The sequence below is a fragment of the Cherax quadricarinatus genome, chromosome 24 (genome assembly GCF_038502225.1).
Source record: "Cherax quadricarinatus isolate ZL_2023a chromosome 24, ASM3850222v1, whole genome shotgun sequence".
Lineage (NCBI taxonomy): Eukaryota > Metazoa > Arthropoda > Malacostraca > Decapoda > Parastacidae > Cherax > Cherax quadricarinatus.
The window spans coordinates 6,692,174-6,706,981 of record NC_091315.1 but is presented as its reverse complement, the minus strand read 5'-3'; positions in this window follow the sequence as shown (position 1 = coordinate 6,706,981).

Below are 14,808 nucleotides of genomic sequence, written 5' to 3'. Positions count from 1 at the left end.
TAATGAAAATATTGATTTAGGCTTTGATATCATAAATTTTAAGAATAACAGTCATCAAAGGAAAGGCAAAGTCGAATAAGGAAGGTTCAGAACAAATCATCTTACCATATTTTATACTAATAACACTGGTCTGCATGATTTTTTATATTGACTCTATGGTATCTTTTTAGGTATATATATGGAAATTAGTGATTCATTGTGCTTTTTATTCATCTCTCACATCAGGTTGTCAAGTTATACGGAAACATTACTTTTCTCTTTTCGTATAACATAAGTAAATGAGAAAGTGGTATATTACCAATTAAAATGCTTGCCAGTTGGCCAGTGTCTCAAATATGAAGACACTAATATCTGCAATCATGTACCAGAATCACAATTTTCTCATTTGTGGGCATTTAAAAGTTATTGCTCTCATACTAGATCTTCATCTCCAAGTATCTCTGTTTTCTGTGTCTTTGAGATAGTAGGGCAGACAGCCAGTACTATGAACAAAAAGACCGGCCACCATGAACCAGCATCTTACTCGTAAATAACAACGTGAAAACTGTGCCTCTAGTTGACCCCCAAAAAATTCTGCTCCCACACTCCATATCAAATTAGGGCTTATGAAAAATTTTGTGAAGGCCTTGAAACAAGAATGGAACTGCTTGTAAGTACCTGGAGTCAAAGTTTCCTAGAATAAGTGTTGGCCCTCAGATTCGTGAATTGATGAGGGACAAGCATTTTGATGAAGCACTAACAGGTATCGAGGTAAATGCCTGGTTTTCATTCAAGCAGACTGTCCAAAACTTCCTGGGAAACAGGCGCTCCCCTGAATATGAAAAAATGATCCAAGACCTGATTTCAAGTTTCCAAGAACTTGGGTGTAGAATGTCCTTTTCCATAATTACGTACCTAATTTTAATAAATTAACAGTTTATTAAAAATTCACATTTTTAATTAATCATTAATTTGTATTTTATTCAAAATCCTTACGTGATAGAGCAAAATGGTTCAGATATTTACAATCAGCAGCCCAAGAATACGTAAGATCGCAACTATGAATAAAAATAAAAATGAAAACATTCCAAATGCAGACCAGTGATAATGGAAGTGCCACGAATATGATAAATTATGTCTGATAGAATTAGGGAAACATTGATGCAATTGCAATAATCGAGACATGGTTTAATCTGAAGAGTCAGGATGTAATTACAGAGTTTCACATTCAATGCTGATAGAAATAGTGAGAAGGAAGGAGGGTGGGGAGGTGCTATATATCCGAGATAACATGAACAGCTGCATAAAAATAAGCATATAAATCGATGGATTAAACACGGAATCCGTTTGGGTAGAATTTCTTTGATTTACATGAAAAAATTAATCTTTTTGGTGTAATGTACCGACCCCCAGACTTAGAAAGCGACACCGGGAGACATGGGACGAAATTGTTAGGGCTTTTAGACATGATAGCGTAGTAATAGGGAGTTCTAACTTTAGTGAAACTGACTGAACTTTTTTAACCGGTAATTTGGAGTTCAATGATTTCCTGGAAATTGTTAAGGACTCTTTCTGAAGCAGTTTGTAACAGAGCCTACCAGTGGTAATGACCAGGTTTTGTTAAAATGACTCACGAAAATGTAAGAACACGATTGCAAACAAACCACAGTACGGGTGGGGTTAGGACCCATGGCAAGTGAGTCATAAAACTCCAGGCCAGTGCGTAAGCTACTGGGCCAGGTTACGCACTGGCAAGGAGTTTTACGACTCACTTGCCATGGGTTCTAACTCCAACCATGTAGACAGTAAGTCTACATGCATTGTTTCTTTAGACCTCCCACTAGAGAGAGTGAGGCTGAACCGTTCTAATTCTCCGCAGACTGAACCAGCTGTCAGCATCTCCCCCCCGGGACTGGATTGGTTTCCTCTTATCTCTGCTGCCTGTACCTGATTCCTCCAAATATACAAGTCCTTAAGCTACCTAGGGTTTCACTTCAACCCTCGAGCCACGTAGCACGCTACCGAACGAAGATAAAGTTATAACGCCCATACCGTGGTCTGGTTTTGTCAGATTAGGGAACTCTCGTAAATAATCTAGAGATCACTGAACAAACTGGCTCAAGTTATCACATCTTTTAATCTAATATTAGCTGATAGTACGTGAATAAGAATAATGCAGTAAAAGTCCCAGATTTTCTTTCTGTCGATTGTAATGGGCTTAGGGAAGACCTGTCTATGACTGGGATTATCTGTCTAATGATTCTATTGACGTCGGAATCTGCGTTTATAGTTTTTTCTCTTAATAATTTACAACTTTAGATCAAATATAAACGATCCCAAATGTATGAATATGAGACTAAAACATCTATTAGGAGAGAAGAGAGGAATTTATAGGCGTATCAAAATGGGCGAGGATAACCATAATGACCGATATATTTATATCACTAGCTACTTTAATTTTAGTCCCTAAATACGACTATGAAATTAAAGTAGCTAGTGCATCACAGACAAATCCAAAAGTTTACAGGACAAAACCCAGGAAAAAATTAAGACCTCTGAGAACTAGATCTGGACTGCTTACTGATGAGAAGGAAATGTGCTCTCTTTTTAATAGTTATTTCTTATCAGTCTTCACACAAAAATGCATAAATGATACCCCAGCAAATAATAATAATTCCTATCAAGAAGGAAGCAACTTAGCCAGCTGTTAACATGAGTGTTTAATGCATCAATCCAAACTGATGATGTGCCGGAGATGCGGAAGATGGCTAATGTAATTCTTATCTTTAAATCATTGGATAAGTTAATTCTATAAGCCTGACGTAAATAGCAAGCAAACTGATAGAATCAATTATAGCCAGTATAGTATGTAACCACCTTAATGATCACACTTTGATTAGTTTCAACAAGGTTTTACTAGAATGTGTTCCTGCCTGACAAATTTGCCGACCTTCTTTCATAAAGCATTTGAGGCAGCGGATCACGATAAAGAATGTGATGTATTTATTTTGATTTTAGTAAAGCTTTCGATAGAATATCTCAAAAAAGATTAAGAAAAGTAGCAGTTCGTGGTATAGGAAAAAAAATTCTAACATGGATCAAGACATGGCTGACCAGTAGAAAGCAAAGAGTCTGAATATATAGGGTGAAATCTGAATGGGGACCAGTCACCAGGGGTTTCCACAAAGATCAGTTTTAGGCCCATTATTGTTCATAATTTGCATAAATTTCGTTGAAGTCACATGAGTAAATTCACTGATGTCACAAAAATAGGACAAATAATAATTACAGAGGAGGATATCATTAAACGTCAGGAAAATTTGGACAAGTTAATGTTATGGTCTGAAATGCTGCAGATGCTGCTCAGTGTGGGCAGGTGTAGAGCCATAATAATTGCGAATGAAAATTAGCTACAGCATGACAATACAGACTGTGACAGAGACTTGGGATTCGTGGTAAGCAGAAATCTAAAGCCTAGACAACAGTGCCTAAGTGTGCGCAATAAGGGTAACAGATTTCGTTGATTCATATCAACAGGTATAAGGAGTCTAAAAGCTATTTTACAACTCTATCCTTCACTAGTGGCTTTATCAATACAATGCAGAAGACTGAAGAGGTAGAAGATAAAGTAATCAGTTCCTAAGGTGCTCAGTACCACAGTCTTGATGAATTTGAAGCACTGGTATGAAGAAGTATGTTGTATAGATAAAGCCAATGGATGGCGAAACGTCAACTTAATAAAGATACCTAGCTGTTACACTTATGTCTAATTCTTCAACTTGTCTGTATTACACACCAATTATGTTTGGTTATTTATCGTCCTTCTTAGTACGTTTCCCATCTCATTCATGTCCATACTGCAATACGGTGACCAGAACTGGGCAGAATGTTCTAAATGATGCCTAACCAGCGATGTACAGTGTATACTTCTTGATATAAAGCCAAGAATTTTATTTGCTTTATTGCAAACACTTGTGCACTGTTGTCTTGCCTTAGGATTGCTGCTAATCAGAACTCCTAAATCTTCTGCATTTGTCTACACGACACTGCATCTGTCACTTCTCCGACCACTACATTTATCTGTTTAGATCTTCTTGTCCTAATCAAAATTAATCCGACGGCAAATTTTGGTATCATTGGCAAACTTGATCATGTCTCTATTTATTCCCTCATCTTATGTCGTTTATGTATATTGTGAGCAACAAAGGGTCCAACACTAATCCTTGTGGAACACCACTTGTTACGCTTCCCCAATCTGATTTCTCCTCATTTTTGCAAATTATTTGCTGCTTATCTGTCAACCTCACCTCTATCCAGAGGAAGTCCATATACACATTAACATATTCATTACAATGATCTACCTCCCCAAATACCTTAGTGAAAAAAATCAGTAAATTCGAAAGGCAGGAAAGCCACTTTGTGAAACCGTGCTAAGATTAATTAATTTGTGTCTTTCATGGTGATTTCTAATAGCCTCGGCAATTATTGATTCCATCAATATTTCCATTGGTCTGCAATTTGAAACCAGTGACCTATTTCATGATTTTTAGAAGTAAGTAGTAGATTCGCCGGTACTGTCCCGGCCCGGGGCTTCTCCAGAGGGTGACCCGGTGACTTTGTAGAAAGGTATCAATCACATTTGCCACTTTCCACATATCCAAATATTTGTTTGGTTTTAATCTACATGTTTGTCAGAGAACCATAGCATTGGTGACTGATCGTGCATAACTTATTTTCGTCCTGACCTATATATTTTTGTTATTTCTGGAATTTCTCTAGTATCTCCGTGTGTTAAAACAAAGGAAATAAACGATGAAGATTGTACACATTTCCTCGTCACTGACGGTAAGCTGACTTGCTCCTATATACCCGACAGAAACCTTTAGGGTTAATCTTGGAATATCTTGCAATTTTTCCTTTATAATCTCTTTTAGGTTTTTTTTATTTCTATTTTATTTTTTTTAACTGAATATAGTAATTTCTTAAGTATCCCGCTTCTCTTCTGATTCGCCTGTAAATGTCTCTCTTTTGATATATGAGATGTTTTAATGTATTGTTTATCCACGTAGGATCGTTTCTGGTTAATCTGATTTCCCTATTTGGAACATAAGTTGCCTAGGCAGCTTGAAATATGTTTTGAAAAATATCATAATGGCAACCATCGCAGCCTACCTGAGAGGTGATTGAGATGATGGGTGCAAGGCTTAAGTGAAGGCTAGACTAGAGTAATGGCGGGGCTCTGTGAGGGCGAGGCTGAAGTAAAAACAGGACTGTGTGGGCTGGGCAGTGGTTGAAACAGACCTGGAAGAGGGTGCTGCTGGAGTGTGGGCACGAAAAGGGTGCGAGCGAGATATGTGTGATCACAGGGAATAATAATAATAATAATAATAATAATAATAATAATAATAATAATAATAATAATAATAATAATATTAACAATAATAATAATAATAATAATAATAATAATAATAATAATAATAATAATAATAATAATAATAATAATAATAATAATAATAATAATAATAATATCTTTATTTACTACAAGTACATGTACAAGGTATACAAGCCTAGCTGACATCAGTGACATACTACTATATAGAAAGTCGCTTGTTATGCAGAACATTACGGGCAAATTAGGTCAGTTTTATCCCAGGATGCGACCCACACCAGTTGACTAACACCCATGTACCCATTTTACTGATGGGTGAACATAGACGGCAGGTGTAAGGAAACATGTCCAATGTTTCCACCCTTTCGCCGGGAATCGAACCCGGATCCTCACCATGTGAAGCAGGAACTTTTGCCACTAGGCCATGTGGCACCGCAAGGGCAAAGGGTAAAGGTTGGGTGGAAACTGGGTTAGGGTGGGGTGTGGGGTTTGAGAGGGGCTGAGGTTAGTGTTGGTCCGAGAAATGAACAAGTGGCATGGGGTCAGGGCTGCAGTATGGAGGAGATTCAGGTGATGGCGGGGTTGAGATGAGGGCAAGGATGTAATGAGGGCTGGAGCGGGGGCGAGGCGAGTCTAGGGTGAGATCAGGACTGAAGTGAGGGTGAGGATTAAAGGGGCTGAGGAGAGGGTGACGGAGATGAAGGTGAGGTTAGTGTGAGGCAGGGGCTATTTGTGCAGGTGATGCTGGGGTGACGGAGGAGCAGGAAGATGAGGAAAACAGGCCATACCCCCGGCCGGGATTGAACCCGCGGTCATAGAGTCTCAAAACTCCAGCCCGTCGCGCTAACCACTAGACCAGCTAGCCACAATAAGATTCATCCAACTAGGTATATTTCTACACCATAGGAAGGTTAGCACAGGCACCTCTGTGACCACAAATGCAAGTTTTTACAGACGAATCTCCAGCTAGCGTGGCCGTGACGAACTCTAGCTCAAGTCCCTTCACTGCCGTCAACATGACTTAAGAAATCGTAATGACACGATTGCAAATAAACCATACCCCCGGCCGGGATTGAACCCGCGGTCATAGAGTCTCAAAACTCCAGCCCGTCGCGCTAACCACTAGACCAGCTAGCCACAATAAGATTCATCCAACTAGGTATATTTCTACACCATAGGAAGGTTAGCACAGGCACCTCTGTGACCACAAATGCAAGTTTTTACAGACGAATCTCCAGCTAGCGTGGCCGTGACGAACTCTAGCTCAAGTCCCTTCACTGCCGTCAACATGACTTAAGAAATCGTAATGACACGATTGCAAATAAACCATACCCCCGGCCGGGATTGAACCCGCGGTCATAGAGTCTCAAAACTCCAGCCCGTCGCGCTAACCACTAGACCAGCTAGCCACAATAAGATTCATCCAACTAGGTATATTTCTACACCATAGGAAGGTTAGCACAGGCACCTCTGTGACCACAAATGCAAGTTTTTACAGACGAATCTCCAGCTAGCGTGGCCGTGACGAACTCTAGCTCAAGTCCCTTCACTGCCGTCAACATGACTTAAGAAATCGTAATGACACGATTGCAAATAAACCATACCCCCGGCCGGGATTGAACCCGCGGTCATAGAGTCTCAAAACTCCAGCCCGTCGCGCTAACCACTAGACCAGCTAGCCACAATAAGATTCATCCAACTAGGTATATTTCTACACTAGCTAGCTGGTCTAGTGGCTAACGCGACGGGCTGGAGTTTTGAGACTCTATGACCGCGGGTTCAATCCCGGCCGGGGGTATGGTTTATTTGCAATCGTGTCATTACGATTTCTTAAGTCAGGAAAACAGGGGGAGGAGGAACTTGGATAAGATTGGAGCTGGGGTACAGGCGATGATGGGGTGAAAATAGGGCAGGTGTGAAGACGGCCCACTTTATTAAATGCCATAGATATGTCCATAGAAGAAGCTGTAGTTGTAGAAGCAGTAGCAGTACTAGGAGCAGTACTATTTTTGCTGTTATTATTATTATTATTAATTATTATTATTATTATTATTATTATTATTATTATTATTATTATTATTATTATTATTATTATTATTATTATTATTATTATTATTATTATTATTATTGAAAATAATAACTATATTATTATTATTATCATTATTATTATTATTATTATTATTATTATTATTATTATTATTATTAGTAGTAGTAGTAGTAGTAGTAGTAGTAGTAGTAGTAGTAGTAGTAGTAGTAGTAGTAGTAGTGGTAGTAGTAATAGTAGTAGTAGTAGTAGTAGTAGCAGTATTAAGCAGCGTTACAGTTATTTGAAATTTAAAGAAATATGTGTATTTGATGATCATATTAATGTGGTTGGGACACCACGAACATTGCTCTTCTCCTATACCTATTAATAGGTAATTAGTTTTTAGAACACGCACATAATGTTCCTGTGAATAATTAATCTCAATATTAAGTGCTCTATTATATATTATGTTATGATTATTCCTTTCCCAGTGTGAAATAAACATTAAAAGGTTATTATATTATTCAATGTTAGAATGTAAGTATATGCAGAGCTAATTAAAATCTATATTTATTTAAACATTACCAGTAAGTTTCATATTGTTTTTATCTGCATCTGTTCACTTTTCTTATTAAAAAAAATCAACAAAATGTCTGGTATTTAATTTTATGAAAGGCATATGTAAATATTTGTTAATAAACATTATCATATTTTTTGTTTTATGTTGTGACTATCAGTATCAATAATAGAGATTAAAAGAGACATAATTTTTTTTTTATTAGACGCATAAAACAGTTGAAACTTATTTTATAAGACATGTTAAATAGTGGGTCTCTGTTAATTATTAGACGCACAAAGCAGTGAAATTCTCTATTATGTGACGGACAAAACAGTGAAAGTTCTTGCGAGAGAAGCATAAAACAGTGAAGGTGTTTATTATTAGGCTCATAAAGCCGTGTATACCTTTATAGTTATAAGACTCTGACACATAAAACAGTTTTGCCTCTATTAAAGATGCTGAAAACTGTAGAAGCTTCTAAAAAAACAAAAAAACGTAACCTCTATTGTAATACAAATTAATCAGCTTACACCTCTTTTATGAGGACGTTTCGCTTGAAGGGAACGTAATCGAAACGTGATTATAAATTACGGGTTATGTTGTTTAATGTGTGTATTTTATACAGCCTCTCCCACTTGACAGCTCACAGCTTCATCCAATTATGCTCTCACAACCTCATGCAGGTCGGCTCATGCCTTTGTTGACTCACAACCACTTCCACAGGTCAGCTCAAAACCTTTTCCACTTGTCAGCTCACTACCTCTTGCACTTGTCGGCTCACAGCCTCTTGCACTTAAACCACTGAACGGGTAGGACTAAAAACCATGACGAGTGAGCCGTAAAACTCCAGGCCAACTGGCTACAATAAGACTCATCCAGCTAGGTATATTTATACACCATAAGGAAGTTAGCAGCGGCCCCAGTATGACGATAAATGAAAGTTTTTAGAGTTGAATCTCCCGCCAGCGTGGCCGTTCGTCACAGCCTTTTGCACTTGTTGGTTCACAGCCAATTCTTCACGTCGGCTCATAGAATTTTTTTTTTGTCGGCTCACAGCCTTTTCCTCTTTACATCTCACATGTCGGCTCACAGCCACTTCTGTGGAAAATCGTGCAAGATTTCCCGTTATCAGCTTAAGTCTTGAGTCGAAGAGGGGGTGAAAATAAGAGTGAGAGTTTGAAGGGAAAAAACCAGTAACTTGATACTGATGTAGGCATACATGCCTGCCAAACCTACATTACCAACAACCTAGCAACCTCAAACGTAAGTCTAATTTGGTGATGAAGCCTTAATTAATGGGCTAATATTCAGCCTCTTGCATAAGTACATAAGTTAAGTTAGACTTAGAAATCTAGTCGCCCAGTATTTCGATAACTTCACAGCCGTACCACAGCCGTGGGTAGTCACAGCCTACCAAGGGCTCGGCAGTCACACACATGCAACCATGCCGACAAGACGACGTCTCTTGTCTCACTAATACGGTGATAATTTGTGATTCTAACATGGCTTACTGTGGGATTCCTGAAACACTAAGTGACCTAACACATTCCACACATCAAGGCAGTAAGTTCCTTATCAACACTACTGAATGCATTCCTAGACGTGTTAATGAGTTACTGCTCACTTGGAAGGTCCACCAACGGAAACCTTCAGGAAAACAGAAATACGACTACATCTGGAACACAAACTGCCCTTGTCTAGATAGAGGTAAGAAATCCTATGTTATCCAGAGATGGGACGACAGGTTCTTGGATTAGACTCAACTAATAGCCTTATTTAAGGATTAGCTAATCAGGTCACCAAATACTACCACACACCCCTATTCTAAACAAAAGTGGTCCTTACGAACTGGATGTGGCCCTACAGAACAGCAGCTAGAATGTTACTAGAACTAGCTAGAATCTAGATAGAACAAGTGACTAAAAGTAGTATTACTGCACGAGTAACTGGTCCTTATTCACTCACACCAAAGCTCAGGGGCCTCTACGCAGTGAGAGCAGCATATTCTACGTTATGGGCGCCAGTTACTGTCAGAATTAATTAACTAACAGATGTCAACTGTCTTTTTTGTGTAATTCAAAATGATGGCTGTTTGAATTACGAGGGGCGACAGTAACGCCCTCTGGGGGAAAGTACTTCTTCAAGCGATGCTCCTTGGTGCAGCGAAGAGGCTTTTAGTCTGAGTAATTGAGCCCTTCGGTCTTCTTTCTCGGACTGAACCTAATTGCCCTCCAATCCCCATCTTCCCTACTCCATCCTTCCCACCCCTCCCTTCTCTTCACTGTCCTTTCCATTCCTTCCCTCTTCTTCCTTTCCAACTTTTGGCATTTGGGGGTCTTCCCCTCTGAAATTCTAGCTTCTAGGTTGGGGAAGGGGTGTCGATATCCGATATCCATCCCATTCCGTTGAGGTCCTTGATGGTGGTGTTGTTTGCCGTGGGATATGGATCATCTGGGGATGTACCATTACATCCCCCCCTGGAGTTCGGGGGTTTGGTTTAGGGTGTCCTTCAGGTGATAGGTGTATCTCTGGAGGCTGCTTGTCAGTTCCGGAAAGTGGTAGCCGATAGAGGTATGCCTTTTGGTGGATTTCTGGCCACCCTCTCTTTTGTCTGTCGAGGTGGCTCTGTGGATGTAAGTTTGCTATCCCAGATTTCTGGTTTACTGGCACGAAGGGTAGGGTATGGCATGGGTTCCACATAGCATCTGCACTGCTGGCTGCACTTTTGCCCCTCTTGGATGTGGAGGAGGATATGCAATTCTTTTCATTCCTCCTGTCAGCTATCCCTCCCAATTACCCCTACCCCTACCTTTTTTTCCTCCTTTTTTTGAATAAATAACAAAGGGAAAACTTATCATGAAGACTGTTGTTCCAACTGACCCTTTAGACACTTCTGAGCTCCGGACAGCTTTGACTATGATACCAGCTTCTTCACATAGAGTGTATCAATTTTAGATCGTACATATGACTCTGGATGGCCTGCTTCTAACCTTCCATCCAAACAACCTCGACCTGTCACTGATGACCCTACCTCAGTTTCCTCTCACGCTTCTAAGAAACGCCCAACTAAACAATTTCTTCCCTTACACTCTGTTTCAGAGTCCTTCTTGGACAAAATTCTTTACTCTTCAACCAACTTCTCCTACTGACTATCTTTCCTACCACAGCATCAGAAAGGCACTCATTCGCCATGTTGGGCAGAACATTTCCTTCCACATTCATTAGAGTTTTCAAAATGCAGAGTAAACACACAGTCTTTCACTTCTTTATGTTGTTGACAGCACACCAGTTATGGTTTGCAAGCAAAACTCCCTATATTCTCGCTGTGAATCTGTTGTTCTTCCACATACGATCGTACAACTGGACTTTCTTGCATGTAATGACGACATTCTGGAGCAACTCGAGCTCCAGAATCTCCCGATCATTAAAGTTGACATATACATACTTCCTGCCAGGAGGCGTTATCCTTGCAATATAGTAAGGCTAACTCTTGACAACTGTGAACTGCCAGCATCTGTTTGTGTAGGTGTAGGGATCGCCTCCCTACATAGGCATAAGGATCGCCTCCCTACATAGGTATAGGGATCGCCTCCCTACATAGGTATAGGGATCGCCTCCCTACATAGGTATAGGGATCGCCTCCTGCCCACAAGTGTGGGAGGCGATCCCTACACCATAATAATGTAGAAAATTATGGCGCTTCGGCTACCCGGCAGGTCAGAGGCAGAATGCCCTGTATGTGGTGCTGCTGCCCATAGCAGTCCACGCTACAGCCACCCTCCTTTTTGCCATAACTGCAAAAACGTGCACCCGGCCTATTCTCGCCGTTTCCCGATTTTCTTAAGAGAAAGGGAGATCTGTTGTCTCAAAGAGATAAGGGCTTCTCTTACGCCATTGCAGTTTCCCATCTCCCATCCAAGGGAGACTCCTATGGCTCTCTTATTCCAGAGTAGCTAGACGGCCCCAGTCTTCGATGGTGCCTGCTTCCACAAATGCCATTGTGCCTTATACTTCTGCAGTCTAACCTTTTTATGGTCCTGGGTTCTGAGGTTCCAACCTCATCAACTCTTAATGTTCATACTTCTTCACCTTGACACTCACATGTTCCAATGTCTCAACGTTCCCTCCAGCCTAAATCGATATGATATATTCCATCTTCTCTAGAGTCTATATTTTCGTATACATCCAAATCACCTTCAACCCCCAAACCATATGACATTTCTCAATGTTCTTCTTTCCCTATCTCTAAGTCTAGGCCTATACCTCGAGATTCATCTGATAATATTATGCAGATTCAACCACCCCAAAGTACAGTTGATCCCTCACCTGTCCCTCCAAAAATTTCTGCCTTTCAACACACCTCTACCACTTCTTTGGTGCCTTCCGTTGTCTCTCCACTTTTTACCCAAAGTACATCTTCTCCCACTGCCGCCAAGCTCTCCAATTTCTCTCTCATCTGAGACTATTGAAACCATCTCCGTTTTTATCGAGACAACACCTATAATGGACACCCCCCCCCCACCTCGACACTTCACATTCTCACCTGCGCCTTTCTTCACGATATCCCAGTACTTCACGCCTTACTAGCTTCCCAGTGCCTCCGCATGTTGACTTTATTGACCCACCTGCTTCGTAGACACCTGCAAAATGTTACTGTTATGCTCTATCAGCCGATCATAACTTATTTTCAGTGGAATATTTGAGGCCTCATTGTAATCATGGAGAGCTTCAGGTATTCCTCTCCCTGTTTTTCCCTGTTTGTGTTTGCACTATGCTATTTTCCGTCCTATCTCGGGCTATATCTTATTACATTCATCGGATCCTTTGACCGATGAGTCTTTCACAGCATTACACTGCAGCCCGTATCTACTTGGACAAGCAGTATACAGTCTACTCTTTATATCTTTTTCCTCGGCCATTATTTATTCCGGATATAGCATCTCTGATTTTTCCCTACCTCCTCCCCCTTTCTTCTTATTAGGAGATTTTGATGCTCATCGTTCCCTCTGACGATGGTCTCACTGTGACTCGTGGTGATCAGTTAGAGCCTCTTCTCACTTCTTTTCCCCTCCTTGTTTTAAATACGGGTACTCCCACTCATTTCAACCCTCGCACTCAAACACTCTCTTGCATAGATCTCTCAGTTTGCTCCTCCTCAACTGCACTCGAATTTATCTGGTCAGTGCTTCCTGATTTACATAACAGCGATCATTTTCCTATCTTAGTTCTCATACGTATTCTAGACCTCCTCGTAGCCTGCATTTGCAGTTTGAGCAGGCGAACTAGGCCATTTACTCACGTCACACTGTTTTTAGTGAAGAACCTTCTCTTTATCCTTAACCGCTGAGCTATTACAACTATTTTTAAGAACATAAGAACATAAGAAGGAAGGAACACTGCAACAGGCCTACTGACCCATGCGGAGCAGGTCCATGTCCCCCCCCCCCCTTCCGGATTAGCCCAATGACTCACCCAGTCTGGTCACCAAGGAAGGAGCACGACACCAGACCCAGCAGCACAAGTTTGTCAGGACCAACTCACACCCACCCACATCCACTCATGTATTTATCTAACCTATTTTTAAAACTACACAACGTTTTAGCCTCAATAACTGTACTCGGGAGTTTGTTCCACTCGGGAGTTTGTTTCACCATTTCTGCGAGTCCTATCTTGGCTGGAAATTTTCAGCACGCTATTTACATCCCCTTTATTTATTCCTGTTTTCCATTTATACACCTCAATCATATCCCCCCTAATTCTACGCCTTTTCAGAGAGTGCAAATTCAGGGCCCTCAGTCTATCCTCATAGGGAAGATTTCTGATACATGGGATCATCTTTGTCATCCTCCTCTGTACATTTTCCAGTGCATTTATATCCATTCTGTAATACGGTGACCAGAACTGAGCAGCATAGTCTAAATGAGGCCTAACCAAGGATATTTAGAGTTGAAGAACAACCTGAGGACTTCTATTATTTATATTTCTAGATATGAAGCCAAGAATTCTGTTAGCTTTATTGCAAACACTAATGCACTGTTGTCTTGGTTTTAGATTACTACTAACCAGAACTCCTAAATCCTTTTCGCAATGAGTGGTATTAAGATCTACATTATTTAGTTTATATGTGGCATGGTTATATACCTGTCCAACATTTAGAATTTTTCATTTGTCAATATTAAACTGCATCTATCACTTCTCCGACCATTGCATCAGTCTATTCAAATCAACTTGGAGTGCTCTAGTGTTCTCATTAGAATGAATTGGACAGCCTATTTTTGTGTCATCAGCAAATTTGCCTATGTCGCTATTTATTCCCTCATCTATGTCGTTTATGTAAATTGTGAACAACAGCGGACCCAACACTGACCCCAGAGGAATACCGCTTGTGACGTGCCCCCATTCTGATTTTTCCCCATTTATGCAAACTCTCTGCTGCCTATTTGTCAGATCATTACCATGATCTACCTCCTCAAACACCTTAGTGAAAAAAGTTAGTAAATTCATAAGACAGGAACGCCACTTTATAAAACCGTGTTGAGATTCATTAATCAATCTGTGCCTATCAAGATGGCTACGAATTGCTTCGGCAATTATTGATTCCATAAATTTTCCCACTATGGAGGTAAGGCTTATTGGTCTATAGTTCGAAGACAAGGACCTGTCACCTGCCTTGTAAATAGGTATTACATTTGCCATTTTCCACTTATCAGGCACTATGCCAGTATGTAGTGATATGTTAAAAAGATTAGCCAAAGGTATGCTAAGTTCCTCTTTACATTCCTTTAACACCCTTGCAAACAGATCATCAGGACCTCGGGATTTGTTAGGTTTTAGTTTCTCTATTTGTCTGAGGAC